Source organism: Parasteatoda tepidariorum, chromosome 11 (genome assembly GCF_982258835.1).
Source record: "Parasteatoda tepidariorum strain Cologne lab strain chromosome 11, Ptep-v5.0, whole genome shotgun sequence".
NCBI lineage: Eukaryota > Metazoa > Arthropoda > Arachnida > Araneae > Theridiidae > Parasteatoda > Parasteatoda tepidariorum.
The window spans coordinates 43,819,710-43,837,912 of NC_141765.1; the positions used below are offsets into that span (position 1 = coordinate 43,819,710).

General features: G+C 32.3%; 1 protein-coding gene across 1 annotated transcript in view; it reads left to right on the plus strand.

The window, feature by feature from the left end:
- Positions 1-18,203, plus strand: part of LOC107457068 (MOB kinase activator-like 2) — a 227,045-nt gene that overhangs the window by 54,017 nt on the left and 154,825 nt on the right. The window lies entirely within an intron of this gene.

Here is an 18,203-nt window from a genome sequence, read left to right on the forward strand (position 1 = left end):
GGCCGCTAAATTGCAGGGAAACCACATCGACATTCTCATCGACGACGAACCCGTAAGAGCCCTTGTGGACTCTGGAGCATCCTTTTCCGTTATCTCCGAATCATACAGACAAAAACGACGAAAAGTCATGTTCCAAGCCTCAAAGGACACTATCCTTAAGGTCGCCGACGGCCATTTTGTGAGACCACTGGGTACTTGTGTATTGCAACTGACCATAGATGATCGAACACAGCCCTACCAATTTACCGTGATGCCGAAGTGCAGCCATAGCGTTATTCTTGGTTTTGACTTTTTGAAAGCATCACAAGCCGTAATTGATTGTGGCCGAGCTGAACTTACCTTTGACGAACTTTTACAAGATCAACCAACGAAGCCTTGCACCTTTAACCTTCATGCTGTGTCTGACTTTGTAATCCCTGGCCGTTCCTTCAAACGCATTACAGTAAAAACCCCAGAAAAACAAGAAGACATTGATTTAATAGTCGAAGGAAATAAAATTCTGTGCATTAATCAAGGAACTGCTATCCCCTCCACTATAGCCTCCTTTATCAATGGCGAAACTTCAATATGGGTGGCTAATGGACATGCACAAGCACGTCACATCCCGAAAGGTATGTGCATTGGTTACGCTGAGTCTGCCAACTCCGACTACTTGAACACGTTGACGGAAGTACCTTCATACGCTGATATTGAAAACTCAAAGCGCACTGACCTAGTCGACTACTCTCAAATGATGGCCGCAACCCTGAGCACGGAGCAGCGAATGCAATTGCAAAACCTGCTGAGAAGCTTTCAAGACGCATTCTACTACGGACTATCGCGCCAAGAATACAAAATAAAAGTGAAACACAAAATAGACACCGGAAGCCACCCAGCAATCAGCCAAAGACCATATCGAGTATCTCCTACAGAGCGACGCATAATCAATGACGAAGTTGACAAAATGCTGAAGCGGGACATCATTCGACCATCAGAGAGTCCGTGGTCGTCTCCGGTTGTGCTAGTTTGTAAGAAAGATGGAAGCTGGCGATTTTGCGTTGATTATCGTCGCCTCAACAAGGTCACCAAAAAAGACGTTTATCCTTTGCCCAGAATAGACGATACTCTAGACTGTCTTAAAGGGGCCCAATACTTTACATCGATGGATCTGCACTCTGGTTATTGGCAAATAGAAGTGGACGAGGCTGATCGAGAAAAAACAGCGTTCGTCACTAGTGAAGGGCTATATGAATTCCAGGTAATGCCTTTCGGATTATGTAATGCTCCTGCAACGTTCGAGAGAACTATGGATAACTTATTACGTCACCTAAAATGGAAAATGTGCCTTTGTTATTTAGACGATATAGTTGTATTTTCGCACACATTTCCCGAACACCTTCGGCGGTTACGCTGCGTGCTATCCTGCATTCAAGAAGCCGGACTTACTTTAAATCCCAAAAAGTGCCAATTTGGCGCTAACGAAATCAAAATACTTGGGCATCTTGTATCCGGACGAGGAGTAAAACCTGATCCAGATAAAGTCACAGCTGTACAAAATTTCCCTACACCGAAGACTGTGCATGATGTCAGAAGTTTTCTGGGTCTGTGTTCTTACTACAGACGATTCATCCCAAAATTTTGTTTCCGCGCTAAACCCCTTCAAGAGCTTTTAAAGGGAGACTCAAGATTCTGCTGGGATCAGGCCCACATAGATTCATTTAATGACCTCAAATCGGCGCTGACTTCACGACCTGTTTTGGCATTATTCGATGAAAACGCACCCACCGAACTGCATACCGACGCCAGTGGATACGGTATAGGAGCCGTGTTGGTCCAGCAACAAGACGAAGAAGAAAGAGTCATCGCATATGCTTCGAGGACCCTATCTAAAGCCGAGAGAAATTATTCGACCACTGAACGCGAATGTCTGGCAGCTATATGGGCAATAGGGAAATTCCGCCCATACCTCTTTGGGAAGTTCTTCAAAATTATTACGGATCACCACTCTCTATGTTGGTTAGCCAATTTACGAGATCCATCTGGTCGACTAGCAAGATGGGCTTTGAGGCTTCAAGAATACGACGTCTCTATTATTTATAAAAGTGGAAGGAAGCATGCTGATGCAGATTGCCTATCACGAAATCCTGTCTCTGACGAAACCATTTCAGGAGTTGAGTCCCTTGCTGCGGTGACTGACTTGGCTTCGGAGCAACGTAACGACCCGCAGCTTGCCAAGCACATCAGAGTCTGCAAAAATTCAGCCGACTTGTCAAGCGCAGGGTTCTCCATGGTGAATGACATCCTTTGCAAGAAGAATTTTGACCCATCTGGAAAACAGTGGCTACCAGTCATTCCTAAGAAAATGCGGTTAGAAATTCTCCGCCATTTTCATGATGAACCTACTGCTGGACACCTGGGACTGACAAGAACATATGATCGTCTCCGAAAGAGATTCTTCTGGCCGGGGATTTTCCGAAGCGTGCGCCACTACGTAACACATTGCAAAGAGTGCCAGCGTCGAAAAGCTGTCCCACTGAAGCCGCCCGGCTATCTGATCCCCATACCTCCAGCCGAAGTCCCATTTCAGCGTATTGGTATGGACTTGCTAGGACGTTTTCCAAAATCACAGGATGGAAATAAATGGGTAATCGTATGCACCGACTATCTTACACGATACGCTGTGACAAAAGCTATTCCCAATGCAGAAGCTCCAGAAGTAGCAAAATTCTTTGTTGAAGAGATTCTTCTAAAACACGGAGCTCCGAGAACCATCATCACGGATCGTGGTCAAGTTTTTCAGTCGAGACTTATTGCCGAGATCAACCATCAGTGCAGCGTAGTTCATAGGATGACGACCGCATACCACCCTCAGACGAATGGACTCACAGAGCGCTTCAACAAAACTTTGGCAGACATGCTATCCATGTACGTAGACGTTGAACACAAGACCTGGGATCTGATTTTGCCGTTCGTCACGTTTGCTTATAACACAGCTAAGCAAGATACCACTAAGCATACGCCATTCTTCTTGACGTTTGGACGAGAGGCTGAAACAACATTGGATACCATGTTCCAGTACCCCATCGAGGATTCGGAAACAGACTTCATTGCGAGGTTGAAGATCCGTGCAGAGGAATCTCGCCAGTTAGCTCGGATCCGCACTTTGGAAGCGCAAGAGAAAGACCGACGTCGCTATGATTCCAAGCATCGCGCAGTGTTCTATCAGCCTGGTGACTTGGTGTGGATTTTTATTCCTGTGCGCAAGGTAGGTCGCTCCGAAAAACTTCTCAAAAAGTATTTCGGTCCGTATCAAGTTTTGCGTCGCATTTCGGAGGTCACATATGAGGTTCAAGATTTTGACCCTACATCCAGGAGACGTAAACCAAAGGACATCGTTCATGTACTCAGGATGAAACCCTACTATGCACCTGAGGCACAAGAGGAGTTGTTTCCAGGCACCCCGAGTACAGACCAAAACATGCGGGTCGCCAGAGTTCAGAATCAAAATGCAAGAACTGATGTCTCCAAGGCGACCACGGCCTATTCCGGACCAATAACAAGATCACGCAGGAACCTATAACAGCGAGACGCTGTACTTTTAAGACGGGAGTAATGTCGAGTCTCAGTAGCTCAGGGGTAGAGTTCGCTTCTATAAAGTCGAAGGTCCTCGGTTCGATCCGGGAAGCGGTCGCTAATTTTTCTATTTCGTTTATGAGCATTCCAGAAGTTTCTGGAATGTTCAGAAGCTTCTGGAATGCATTCCAGAAGCTTCTGGAATGTTCAGTCTTCGTCATTTCCTCTTTCGTTCTTCCTAGAAAGCTTCTAGAACATTCTGTGATACTATAAAAGCGATCCCGTGATTGTAAAGAGGAGTTCTTCTGGGCGCAGACTGGTTGCCGGTCTTTGTAAATTCCTGATGTTAATAAATTATCAAATTCTCATCTTGTAATCTTCACTGAATCTAAACACTTTAACGTGACAATATTTAAAATTTGAGCCATGACGTTGCAACGTAATGAATAAAAATTTCAACTATTAGATTAAAAGTTATTCAGAGAATTTTTTTTTTTTCAGTTGTATTAGTCGTAATTTTTGTCTCAAAATCAGTAATATAGATAGATCCCTATAACTTATTAAATTTGTAACCGTTTTCTATCCCGTAATCGTGCTTAGCGCATTGTTTAAATAGTTATTTAGTGAAATCGCGCCAGTGATGTCTTTGAAGAGAACTACTAATGACCCTATTGTTATGGCGCTAACTATCGCATTTCGGACGCGAGTTAAAACACATTACTGAAATTAATGCATCTCTTGGGTGGGAAAACAAACTTCTATGAATCAGCATTATCTTGTATAGAGCTTCCTTCTGCGTGTCTTAAATATCATCAAAGTTTGGTATAGTTATTTCAAATACTCTGTTATCGTGTTTAGAATTGGTTGATTAATAATATGAAATAATTGGGCAAGCTGTAAATTCTGTCATGCTGTGTTATTTTCTCTTTTTATATTTTTTCTAAGAAATACAAAATAATTTGTTAGTCATGCATTGCAGTATGGGTTTGTAGATCCTTATTTTCTTTATAAGGACTTATTTTCTCTATGAAGAGTTTTTTCAAAACACTGCCTTTTGTGCATATTTTGCACAGTATATCTCGTGTCTAATGCATATCTTTTGCTCCTGCTACAGAAATCTTTTTGAGAGGAGATGGTTCGGAAAGTCCAAGCCCGGGCCCTATTCCGCCTCAGGCTCATTGTTTGCAAAAAAAAAAAAAAAAAAAAAAAAAAATCTTATGAAGTTTTCACATACCTTCTTACTATTTTCAAACAAAACAAATATACAACAATCCATTTGGTTCAGTTATTAAGTGTGAAAAAATATATATATTAAATTGTCACTTAAACAAAATTAAGAGTTATTATATCCGTAAATAAGTAATCTTAATAATATATTTTATTTGGTCTTTTTCTTTGCAAGTTTTGCCTGTGTATTTTTACGAATGTTTAAATAATTTATCGGCAGCACGAAAAGGGGTGTTTAAAATTTTCTCTGGATGATAGAAATGCATTGATTTATACATTAATTTGAGTTATGAAATTCATTCTATATATTTTTAACTGTTTTAAAAAAGAAAATTTCTTATAAATGGTTTAGCCCCTTCAGGACCGGTGGAAGGAGAAAGAAAAAAAGCGCTTCCGGAGGCTTGGAGTTCACACGTGACGTGCTAAAGAGTACCATAGTGAAATCACGTGCGTGTGATCTTGGGCCGCTGAAGTCAGAAAGGCTGGTTTCATATATGATACCGTGGTCGTAAAGAGGTTAAATTAAATCTAGAATTATGAAGAAAAAAATTTTATATTTAAAAATGCGAATAAAAAACGAGAATGACAGTGATGTTTATATAATCCCTTTGATCGTTGTGTGAAGTAAAATTGTAGTTCATTTCTAACCGAATTTCAGTACAGTAAAATGTCTCTGCTAATGTAAAATTTTGCGATTTCAATTGAAGTATTTATTTTAAATAAATTAGTTTAATATTATTTATAAATACTAATAAAATTTCTGATCTTTTTGCTAATTAATGCAAGTCTGCGAAACTTGACATGCTTTTTACTTTTCTAGCAAATGTATCATACAATTAATCACGAAACAGAATTAGTTTTCCGAGATTTATTCCTATAGTAATCACGTAAAATTTTATTTATATAAATTCAGTTAAAATTTTTTTAAAATAAAATGTTGACAGCTCATGTAATACAGATCAATTTCCAATATTTTTTTTCACGTAACAAACTTTATCGATCTCACTTTAAGAGAATAAAATTGTTACAAAATATTTTATACTGTTTGAATTATAGCGTTTCTATTATATTACAAACAGTATAATCTTACGGAAACAAACTAACCTAGAACTAATTTTTTATGCATACATTTTTATAAATTTTCCATTAATTTAATATTTAAATAGTTTTATCGGTTTTTATTACGAAAATATATGGTAATATTTTTTCGTTTAGAAGAGTATCAAAGAGTATAATATATGCCTACTTATTGTAAGCCTCTATATGTTTTCAAAATTAGTTTCCGTTGTTTACTTTTACCAATTATTCTGAGTGCAGGAGAAAAGCTAATTTTAGCATTCCTAGAAAAACTATCACCGAAGTTTAGTAGCTTGTATAAGGCAGTTAGTATTGTTAGCGAATAAAGTTTTTTTTTCATTTATCAATTAAGTCTTCCGAGGATTCTTCTAGGTATAAATGAAATAAAAGCATATAGGGAATTTCACGAAAAACATAGACCTGTGCCGTATGATGCACATTTTATTTCCTTTATTTTTTTACGAATAAATGCATTATTTTTTTCTTCAAAATAGCATATTTTCTATCTATTCATATGGCAAATTATTACATAATAAAAAAGTACGCCCATTTGAGTTCCTATATTCTTAAAATTATTAATTGAAACTCAAAAAGAGAAAAAGAACTAGTTTTGCATGGAAGTACTAATGATAAAAATATGACAACCAAAGCTGCCAACTTTGACGCTTTAACCCCTCAAAAATTTTAAGGTGGTAGTAAAATAACAAATTAGTATGCAATCATTACTATATGAGGTTAAAGCTTTGAATTATTTATGTGCTTTTATTACGGCTTACACATTTTTTTTCCAAATTGTTGTGTTCGGTTTTTTAACATAAATATGCAAGTATTTTTCTTTACATATTTATACTATATATGTTTTAATAGAGTATGATAACTCTTTAAAAGCTAAAAGGGTAAAAGAACTAATATAAAAGTTTCTGAATTCTAAATAATATCAGTAATTTTAAATTTATAAACCCAATAAAATTCGCTTTAGTGTAGGTGTTATTGGGATTTTTAAGGTGGGTTTTGCCTTAAAAAAATCCTGGGCTGTTTTTTTCCCTCATTTTCTGTCTTTGGTGGATGCGTTATTTATTATTATTTTTTTATATTTTGACCCTGGACTCGAGCAATAAGAAAGATGCGGGCTTATCTATTCTTGACTTAACTATTTCTGATAAAAAAAGGGAGGATGAAAATGGAACAAAACAAGAAAATTGATGGAAGAACTCTGAACTTGTAAGCAAGAAACTTTGTGATTACGAAATTTCTCGGAAAAAAAATATTTGAAGCATTGCTTGGCAAAAGTTAAAGCATTGTGTTCTAAGACAGTCCTTCACTTCTGAAAAATTGGAGGAATCCAGTATTCCTTGACGCACATATACTAATTATTTCTACTAATAGTTATCTATTAAAATTTTATTACGAGATGCTAACAATTTACGGAGTACTTAGTATGGATATAATTTATATAAATGAAAAATTTATCGAAAATAATTTTTTCAACTGTTCTCAAGTATATTTTGCCCAATTTACACGATTCCCGATTATTAACTTTACGTTCGAAGCAGTTTTCAATAGAAAAAGTTACCCTTATTGTAGCCAAAGTTGCTCCAATGGTAGGGTGCCCCAAGTTTGTGAATTTTTACTAAAGGTGAAATAAAAATATATTTATACACCATATACCAATTTTTCAGCCCAGAGCTAAATCTGGAAATTATTTCCTCTCTCTGTCTGATAGAGTTGTGCATAGAATTTTTGTTCGAAGTTTAAAACTGGTTTAAATTACTTAGTTGACTATACTAGATTGGGTATTTCTGTGAATGGTTTTATTTCATCCACTAAAATGAGACTAACCAGGCTAAGTTATTGAAACAGGAAGTAATATGACGATCTTAAAGAACTCCTGAGCTTTTCTTCTCCACCAAAACAACTTGATTTCCATGGAAACTCTTCTATTTAACATTATTAAAGGGAACGGAAAAATCATTGTCAAGTCAAATAAAATAATTTTAAAGCTGCTAATCATTATCGAGCATTTGCGCGAACTTTTGCATGCAATATATTTTCTGATTTTTGTTTTAATTTTTTAAAGTTATTAACTATATTTCGATGTTCTCCAATTGTTTCTTATAAGACCAAAAAAATATTATATATTTATTTTGTTTTAGGCGAAATTCCTTTCTTGCGTTTTAACTTTTGTGACAGAATGTAATAAAAGCATTGTGAGTCTTAATTACTATTTGAAATTGCATCCGACAAACTTTTGTTTTCAGCCAAAAAATGTCTATTGCCAGTCAACAGCTTTGAAGTAGTCTAAATCTTAAGCTGTGACTTTACGAGTCGAGAGCAGTGGGTAAAGTGCTTTTACGTGTTTTCTCATCGCTGAATTGTTGAACTCAGCTAGACATTTCAAGTAAACTGAAATTAGGAGAAATTGTTTAGGAGTTTCTCTATCAGTGTCTCACAAATAGCCTAACCTGACGCAAATTAGCCCTTTCAACCTAGGAAAGGATCTAGTTGGTTGGCAGTGTCAGTCGTTTAAGGCGTGAAATAGAATTGAAATAAAATCTTGTGGAATAAGTTTTAAGTTTTAAGAGTCGTTTGTTAGAGACATAAATTCATTAATTTCTTGTATTGATTTCTTGAGGTAAAATTTTTTTTTAATATTAAATTTTGCTGTTCATGTTAAACTTATTTTTTTAACGATAATACTAATTACATATATATTTCACTATATTTTTTCCTTTTGAACTTTGAATTCATACTTAACGTTTAAATTCTGCTAATAAAATATATGTGTTTAGCGAGTTCATACGAAGCGTTTAGAAAGCTATTAAATCAAGTCATGCGAAATATTTTATGATAAAGAAATGTTTACACTGTTTGCTTACTATTAGGTATGTTAACACCCTGAGTTGATCATTGCAACCTTGAAAAGAGGTTTAAATAAAATTCTTAATTAAATTTGTTAAATAATTATTAGTATAATTAGTTCCTTTTTTACTTTGAACGCTATGTACGTCCTTTATATTTGATAATATTAATTTGAAAACATTTTTTTGCTCAGGATATTAATACTTTTCTGTAAAGAAAATTTCTTAATCAAGTTGACTGTGTCGGCGCATACTGAATGGAAAAATTTCTCTAGTAAATTAGTAATAATTGTATAGTGGATTTGATATTTTTGAATGTAATTGACGACCTTCTTTAAATTTTAGTTCATTGAATAAATGAACTTGTTGATGAAATTCAATGTTAGTGAAATTTTTTTTGATTTCGAATGAAATATCGACATTTTATTTATTTTTCGAAAGAGAGAATTATTATTGTTACTTCCAATGCAGCGATTCTTTTTTCCATTTAAAATGTCTCGTGAGAGTGCATTAAAAATAAACTTCTGTTCTTTTGAATTTTTTTCTCTATTTTTTTTAAGAAAGGGAAAAAAAATAAAGTTTATTTTTTTCACGGTATCATTGCGCCGTTCAGCCCTGAGGGAGGTTTCTATTTTCAACTACATCCTTTATACCTCCCTGCTTCACTCTACCTTGTTCTATAATTTTTTCTTTTTTTAAATTATTAAAAATCTTCTCCTTACTTCGACTTTTTACCTTTTGTAGCAGCGCTTCCTTAAGTCAGTCTTCGAGTATAACATGGAAAAGTTCGATTTTCTCTCTTTACTACAGGTACTATATGTAAATTTGTTATTCACATTTTCTCCTTTTTAGCGAAAAGCTTTTATCTTTGTTGTATGTATTTCATTTACGCTTATCTGGCTGAATTTTAGTCGACGTGGATCGAGAGAAATGGTAGAGAATTCTTTTCTGTTTGACTTACACTTGGTTAACGTATCAATGATACCGTCAGTCTATTTCTGATTCGTTATTTGAATATTTGCATACTTATGATGTTTGCAATTTCTGAAGCTTAAGCAGAATGTAATATTATTGGTGGGATTTATACTTAACATGAAAATCCTTTTAAATGTTATCTTTTTAAATAACTTTTTCGACACGCTTTTTTTAAAATACTTTTTTCACTTCCTAAAAAATGAAATCAAGTATTCCTCCCACCCCAGTGGGTTTAACTTAGATATTTTTGTTTATCGCAATATAGCCCATTCCAAATCTTGAATTTCCTTTAACTTTTCATCAAGTTCAAGATAAATCATGATTTAAATGAGTGTTTTCTGTTCGGTTTTTTTAAATATATGCTCTCTTATTTACGTTTCAAAATTTTAGGGAATTAAGTTATGTTTTATTTGTAAATGTTTGTCTAAAATTCTATATTTATGAAGCAAAACTGAGATCGCAGTTCTTTTTAGTCTCATTTTAAAATAAGCATGAAAGCAACGTTAGCCATGATTCGCAAAAGACGTCCTAGAAATTTAAAAACTGAATATCTTTAAGCTTGTATAGGTAAGAAGCGCATTTTTATCTGACTAACGAGTGACAAATATATATTAGCTATCTTAAAATATAAGGCAAAACATCTGTTGTGCAATTTTTATCAAAATTTAAAATTTTCGGAAATCTTAAGAATAGTGTACGTTTTAACAGCCCTTGTTGTTAGATCAAATGAAATAAATTCGTTATAAATAAAGTTTTTATTTCGCTTAATGTTTAGTTTGATTTATACTGTTTTCTTTTTCAAAGCTATAAAAAAATCCGAGAATTTTTTCAATTTCGCAGGGAAAATAAACGAAATAATTAAATCAGCTGAATCATATCAGTATCACAAAATTTTTGTTAACGTAAAGTAAAAGTAATATATTTTTTTAGTAGCTCCTAAGAATTTTATCAAATATTAAACGTAACTGTAAAAGTTACTCTATTAAGCTTATCCAAAAGAATATTTAACGTACTTCCCCTAACATTTAGAGAATAAATTTTGCAATTTTAAAAATATATTTGCATTTTCACGTGAATCTTTTTTTGAGAATGTAAATATTTTTTTCTTTATTTTTTTCCCTTTTGTAACGAAATAAAATTAAATTTTTTTCAATGGACCTTTATTTTTTATCTGTATATGTAATATGTCTTTTATTTAATGGTTTCAGAGACATAAGAAATATTTATTGTTATACTTTCTTTACAGTTTTGGAATAAATAATAAATTCTATGAAAATTTTACTCTTCGCCTGATTTCTAAATATTTAGAAATCCTGTTTTGATGTGCTTTATACTGATTATTAAATTCCCTTTACCTATCGATCTCTTTTCTCTTGAAACTAAAAGTCTTAAAAACTTTAATTTTGTGTTCTATTTTTTTTTTTTCATTTGTCGTCCAGCCTACTGTCTAGACTTTATCAGATATTTTAGAAGCTTATATTTTTTCTTTTTCATATTGTAAAATGATAAAGTACGCGATTTAAGAAGTTTTGAAAATATTATTATTGAAAACATCCTGTATTGCACTGCAATTACCTCAAAGAATTCGTAATATTGATAGAAGATTGCAAGAATGCATTTTAAGTTCAAGTTTTATAACGCTTTAAGATTTAATGATCAACATAATTTTAAAAGTAATTTTATTATTCAATATTGTGACTTAAAAATTTATAATTTCAAAGTCTTTGAACAAGCCAACTGTTTTGTACAAGAAACATAGCCAACTTCTATGTTTCTTGTACAAAAATACTGATTTAGCTAATAGAATTAACTTGTTATGAAATGAATTGTAATCTGTGACCAAATTGTTAAATTTTCTTATTTTTAAAAACTATTTAATCAGAATGAAAGTTTTCTAACTTTTTTTCGGTCTAAAGCTTCGAAAAACGCTCTCCTAAGGGGTGAAGTTATGCGAGTGTTAGAACCCTATTTGTAAAATTGAAGTTTTAAAATCGATTCACTAGTGAGATTAACAAATTCTCATCAAGTATGAACTACACTTCCTTACTTCTCTAGCAATTTCAGTGACACTAACCTTTTTCATTAAGAACAGAAAAATTATGGCACGTAGATGCTTACGAAACATTTTTTTTAATAATATTGAACATTGGATTCCAATAAGTTAGATAATCTTATTTCAAAAATCGGAAATATGTCACAATGCGTGTCTCTTGGCAATAACTTAAAGCTGCTAAGACCTGTAGCTGTCCCTTGAAAAATCACATTTTTTTACTAGTTTTTGGTTTATTTCAATAGAAAGGAGACTTGTTTTCGTTACTTCTAGTTAGTTTAAAAGCATTGATTTTATGACACTAGTGGATTTTGCAATGTCTAGTCTCAAAAAATCCGTAATTAATTTTTGTTGTTCATAAATGTAGCATAGTTTCAGTGCATAAAATCTGAGTATTGCATACTTAAATTATGTCTGGCCAACAATAACAATTGCTTTCTGGTCAGTAATTAAATAAAAATGTTCAGAATTGTGATTTAAACTTCAAGTGACCAAAGAAACGAATCCCTTAGTGGAGTTATAGACGCATGTTCCTGCTCTTCTAAGCTAATCGACCACTTTTAAAAGATAGCATCTAATTTTCCTACATATATTGATAGTTAAGAAACCAAATCTGTCGAAAAAAGTTTACCAGGAGAGTACATTAAGGTTTTGTAACTTAATTAATAGTCAGCAGCAATTAGAGTATTTAAAGTTAGCCTTTTGAACCATAAAAATTGGCATTTAGTACGTGAAACTTAAAGATCGGCTTTCGGTATAAAGTTAAGCTTTCATATAAAAGAAATTTTATATTTCTTTTTATATGAACACATAGAAAAATCTTTTAATTATTAATTCTTATGGATATTGGAAAGCATATAAATTTTCTCATAGAAAAATGTTTTATTTTGAAATATTATTATAAATCTCATTTTATTAAAGTAGCTGTTATTTATCCATTATTAAATTCTATTAGATTAACTTCTATTAAATACGTTCATCATTAACTTCATTTTGTGAAGAAAAAATACATATATTTTATTTGTAGTTTCATTTCGTTGTATTCCAGACCTCGCCAACTTCTACGCTTTTCGAGGAAGTATTTCCCAAGTGGTGGAGACAGTCTAATTGAAATGCAATTATAGATAAAATTATTCTCACAATTTCTATGGCTTACACTCCTTTACGTTTCTATAACTTGCTTTTAATGGTTAAATAAAGTTAGATTTTTTTTAAAAAATCCTGTGCCTATTTGTCCAGTTTGCCCGACTGTCTTATGTAGTTCAAGAAATTTTTTTAATCTACACTAAAAAAGGACTTTTTTTAAAAAAGCAATGTAAAAAAATAAGTGACAAAAATTTGCATATAACAGGTATTGATGCTTTTTCTATCTTGTATCTTTACTGCCAGAAAGCAATTTTTTTTTGTCAGTATATGCTGATAATGTTGTAATTTTGAGTTTAAAACTCTAGTAGATTAGATTTTTTGGTACTATATTTCGAGTAAATGTATTATTATTTTTTATGGGATTTATGTAATCTCAAATTTAATTGTTGCAGAAAGCACATAAAATTTTGTCCGTTCAGTAGAAAATCAAAAAATGAGTAGATTGTTAATCAAATTAATATAGAAATTTGTGCTTAAATTGTTTAAGTTTTGTTACATAAAAGAATGTTATAAAAATTAAATTGAATTCAAAAAATAATCTATGTTTGATATTTTTATAATTCAAATTAAAAAAAGAAAAATGGGAGGTGTTTTTTTTTCTCTTTTCATTTAGCATTTAAATAAAACTTAAAGTTATGGCTGCCAATTTGATGAATGTATTTTTTAAAGGAGTTAGTTCTATGGAAAATGATATATGTAAGATATCATTTACAGTATCGTATCTTCATTCCTTTTGATTAATTGCATGACGTTGAAAATGTGTTGTTTTGAAAATTGAGAAGTACGAGATTCTATATGAAAAAATTAAATAATAATTGAGAGTCCTTCAGATGCATTAAAAAATGAAGTAAATATTACTAAAAAACTAAATATTTAGTCAAAATAAGCAAATATAATGCTTTTAAAACATGTAAGACATAAAAGCATTACAATAACAATTTTTTAATAATAATACTTATTTTTTTATCATTAGTTATCGTCCATTGTTTTTTATAGAACAAGCAGGTCTCTTAATAAACACTGTAAAACAAAAATGTTATACATATGCTATTATTTAAAAATATTGTTCTTAACCATTGCTCTTATTTTTCGAATGTAATGTTGTTACGTGTTACTTAATATACATGGCGTTTTTTTTTTTTTCATTTCTTGAAAATATTCCTCTAATAAAATAGAAATATTTCTCTGATTTTCGTCTAGCCTTAACATTTGTATAAAATTGCTTTTTCCCCATATTTGATGTCTTTTGGCATAAGCAGTTGATTTTTCTTTTCTTATACTGTTATGAGGCCTTCAATATTTTATCAGATTTAGCTTCTTCTAAGAGTCCTAGATAAGATTTTCTTATTCTCAAGTCGTTTCAGAGAAAAATGAACAACATTTTTTAGTATTTTTTTTCCGTCGATATTTTTTTTTTTGTAATAAAATTTTTGTTTAATTCTTTTCCTTTGAAAGTAAAGGTTTGTAGTTTAATATTAAGTCGCTGAGCATGCCAATAATTTTTTGCCACACCTGGAAAATTACTTTAATTTTTTTATTTCTTTATCTCTCTCTTTTTTGCCCCACAGTTAATGCCTAGGATGAAAAGTTTCTTTCACAGTGGGGGAAAAAAAAAGGAAAAATTGACCCGGACGTTTTTGGTTTCTTCAATATTAATTTTCATATATTAATTTTTAATGCAGTTTTTAATTGCAATTAAATTTAAATAAACGACAATATTTGTCTATTTGTTTCTATTAAGTATCGAGACATAAATATAATCCTGGTTTTCCATTCCAGGGTTAAGTGTATTGGTAAGAAACAATTTTTATTGATTACTTTTATTTTTAAAGGTACGGGAGAATAAATGCCCCATAATAAATTTAAAAAGTACGAAGAACTCTTAAAATTTAATTTAAAATTTAAATAAGAAAGAAGCATCGACATGATTAAAAAAAAGTTGACTGGTAATAATAAAATATTAAATACGATATATATATATATATATATATATATATATATATATATATATGTATGATATGATATGATATGATATGATATTATATAATATAATATTTAATTTTATCTTGGAACTTAGTTGATATAGTGAATGAAAATTTCATGACGGTCTCTTTTTTTTCTTTCTCTCTTCGTCAAAGAAGTAGAGAAATTATATTTATTGCAATAAAAAATCTCTCTCTTTTTCCTTTATTTTAATTTAGGTTTCATTTTGACCTCTTTGACTTTGATTTATTATTGAATTGCAGCGGATTTTAAATAAGAAATGATTTTTGGAAATCTTTTTGTAAAATAATTTTACCAAGTGATAGAATTAAGTCATTTTTTAATTATGTAATATTAATGCTCTTTAATTTCTTTTGCTTAGATATTTTTTTTCAAAACTTCCATAAAAATATTAAATGAAATTAAACTATATTAAATAACTGAGTCACTGAAAGATTTTCTTGTTTTTCTTCGTCCTGTTAAGCAAGTGCGGCTTAATTTGACTCAAAAGGAGGTTTAGTTTCGAACATTGTCTTCTGAGTCATGTTCAAAATTTCAAGGCTACGGAAACGAAAGTTGTTATTTCAAATTCACATGCGTGTATAGGTTGTTAACCAATAACGATAAAGAAGAAATAAGAATTTGTTAATAAAATCACAATATTAATTTCTATAAAAAGAAAATAATCAACTTCATATTTTTCAAATTAGTTTTGCTTTTTTAAAAAAAAGAAGAAAAAAAAGCGTTTTTTTTTTAAAGGAAACATTTGCGACTCCCGAAAAATCAAGACTAACGATAAAGGCTGCACATCTATATTTGTTATCGTTGCGATTACTAATCCTTCTTATCGCTTTCAAAATTATGTTACGTGATGTTGCCTTTCTTGTCAACTTGAACAAAAAGGCATTTTATAATTAGAAATTTATTTGCTCTTTCGAATTGTTTAGTTTAGAAGAGAAATTAACCCTTATCAGTCTTATGTCATTTCTGTCGCGAGATAAGTTAGTTCTGTTGAGCTGGTGACACGATTGAACAAGATAGAGCATTCTTTTTACATCGTATTCAAATAAAACACAAACTTATCAGCTAGTTGAAAACAAAATGTTTTCAGATAATAAGGAAGGGGGAAATAAACTCCAACCTCATCGGAATTTAAGAAAATTGTATAGAAATATCAAAGATGTTAAGCGACTTCTTGATATTTCCGGGTTTATGAAGATGTTATGATGGGCTTTAAATATGAAATGTTTTACAAAAGTTTTGAAATAAGGCAGTTTTTTAATGAAGGAAAAAAAAAAGTTTTCTGAAAATATATTTATCGCATTTTAAAGCTCATTTTACCCCAAATTTCCTAAAATTTTGATGCCCATGACTTCAAGTCCAATGTTGATCTTTTAATAGAATTCTGTTATTTAAAGGAAAAAAAAAATCTTAAGTAGAGTTGAGAGAGTGATGAAACTATGCAAAATATGATCCCACTGTAGACTGATCGGAAGACAGCGTTCTCAGTTGATCACAGAAGTCAAACATCACTAACTGCGGTCAGTGAACGGGTGGGTGACCACTTTGATCAGTCTGCAAAAGATTTGTGGGTGCTCGGTATCGATTCTTGTCAAACTTTTCTACCGTAAACTACTCGACTTCGTACTCAGATCATCACGTTATCAAACCTGGGAGCCATCCCTTCTGCAGATGATCAAAATTTCGATAGCGTATCTTCAGATGATCCTGAAAAGTTATGAGTGATTGAATAAGACAAATGTTCATGATGTTAGCCTAGACAAATGTTTGACAAACGTAATTGAAATATCGTTGCTTGATCAGAGTGTGATTTAAGTAAAAGACAAATTGCTGTTAGAATTTAAGGGCCTAATACCGTTGTGCGTAATTTTTTTTTTGAATGCAATCTGTCAAAGTATGAAAAAGCAGCTGATACTCGTCAAAGCAAACCTCACGTTGTCAACACATCATTAAAACACATTATTCGTGAACATTTTGGTTCGACAGCAATTGCATCCTCCGTGCAACTTCCTGTTGATACCTACAACGGTAAGAAATACTTTAAAGAATTGCAAACTTTTAAAAAGTTATAAATTAAAAGCAAAAACCCAATCTGCTAAAAGGACCCATCCAACTACAACTAAAGTTTGCTTTACGTAATGTTCTTAAGCCTAGTTTATGGCATGAACTTGTGTGCAGTGTTAAAATAAATTAATATAGACATGCCTGGCGGGTTATTATTGGCATGACTTGTAACTAGAAACTAAGTATCTATCAAAGCACTTTCGAGGGGTTATTTGGTTATGATATGAGCAGGTTTTAAAGTGATGGCCTAGACTTTTATTGTTTTTATTAAGGCTGAAGTGAATTCTTTAGATTACCAATATACAGGGTGTCCCGAAACGAAAGCATAAACTCTGCATAGCTAGATTCCTCGTTGGGAGTACATAAAAACTGCCCAAAAAAGCGTTCCTGTACGATCCATAGTTTACGAGAAAAATACGAAAAACAAAGTATGACGTCACTGCCGGTGCAAGAAGAAACACTTTATTGAACATATTAACAGCAGTATACTATGCACAATTTAAAGCAGATATTCAAAGTGTCCGCCGTGCATGTCGAGGCAGGCTTGAGCACGCCGTGTATATGTCCAATAAAGTGTTCTTTTCTTGCACCGGCAGTGACGTCATACTTTGTTTTTTGTATTTTTCTCGTAAACTATGGATCGTACAGGAACGCTTCTTTGGGCAGTTTTTATGTACTCCCAACGAGGAATCTAGCTGTGCAGAGTTTATGCGGTCGTTTCGGGACACCCTGTATGCTTGTCAACATATTTATCCCACTAAAAGAGGAACTGATGAACCGAACTTTGATAGTGTTGAAAGATAATACTTCAATTCATAAATCTCAGTCCACAACTGAATGTTTATCAAAGAACAATATAGACTGCAGTTTTCTAAAACCTTGGATTTAATCCCTTCATGACCGGTGGAAGGTAAAAAAAGTATTAACCTGCTCTCTGAGTTTATGCTTTCTAAAGAGTACGCAAGCGTGCTAATACATAAGTACCGTATTGAGATTACGTCCGTGTGATCTTGAGTCGCTAGAGTTAGAAAGGCTAGTTTCATTTTTGATACTGTGGACCGTGAAGGGATAATCGTGCGATTACGTACTGAAAGGGTCAAACACTGTTGAAAAATTTTGGGGGCTTTCGTTCGTTGAATGTACGAATAATAAGCAATAAAAATCGATTTCTAAACTGAAATTGCATACTAAAGAGTCGGTAGAAACTGCCCATTTCAGCTTGCAAAAACCATGTGAAATCTTTCACAAAT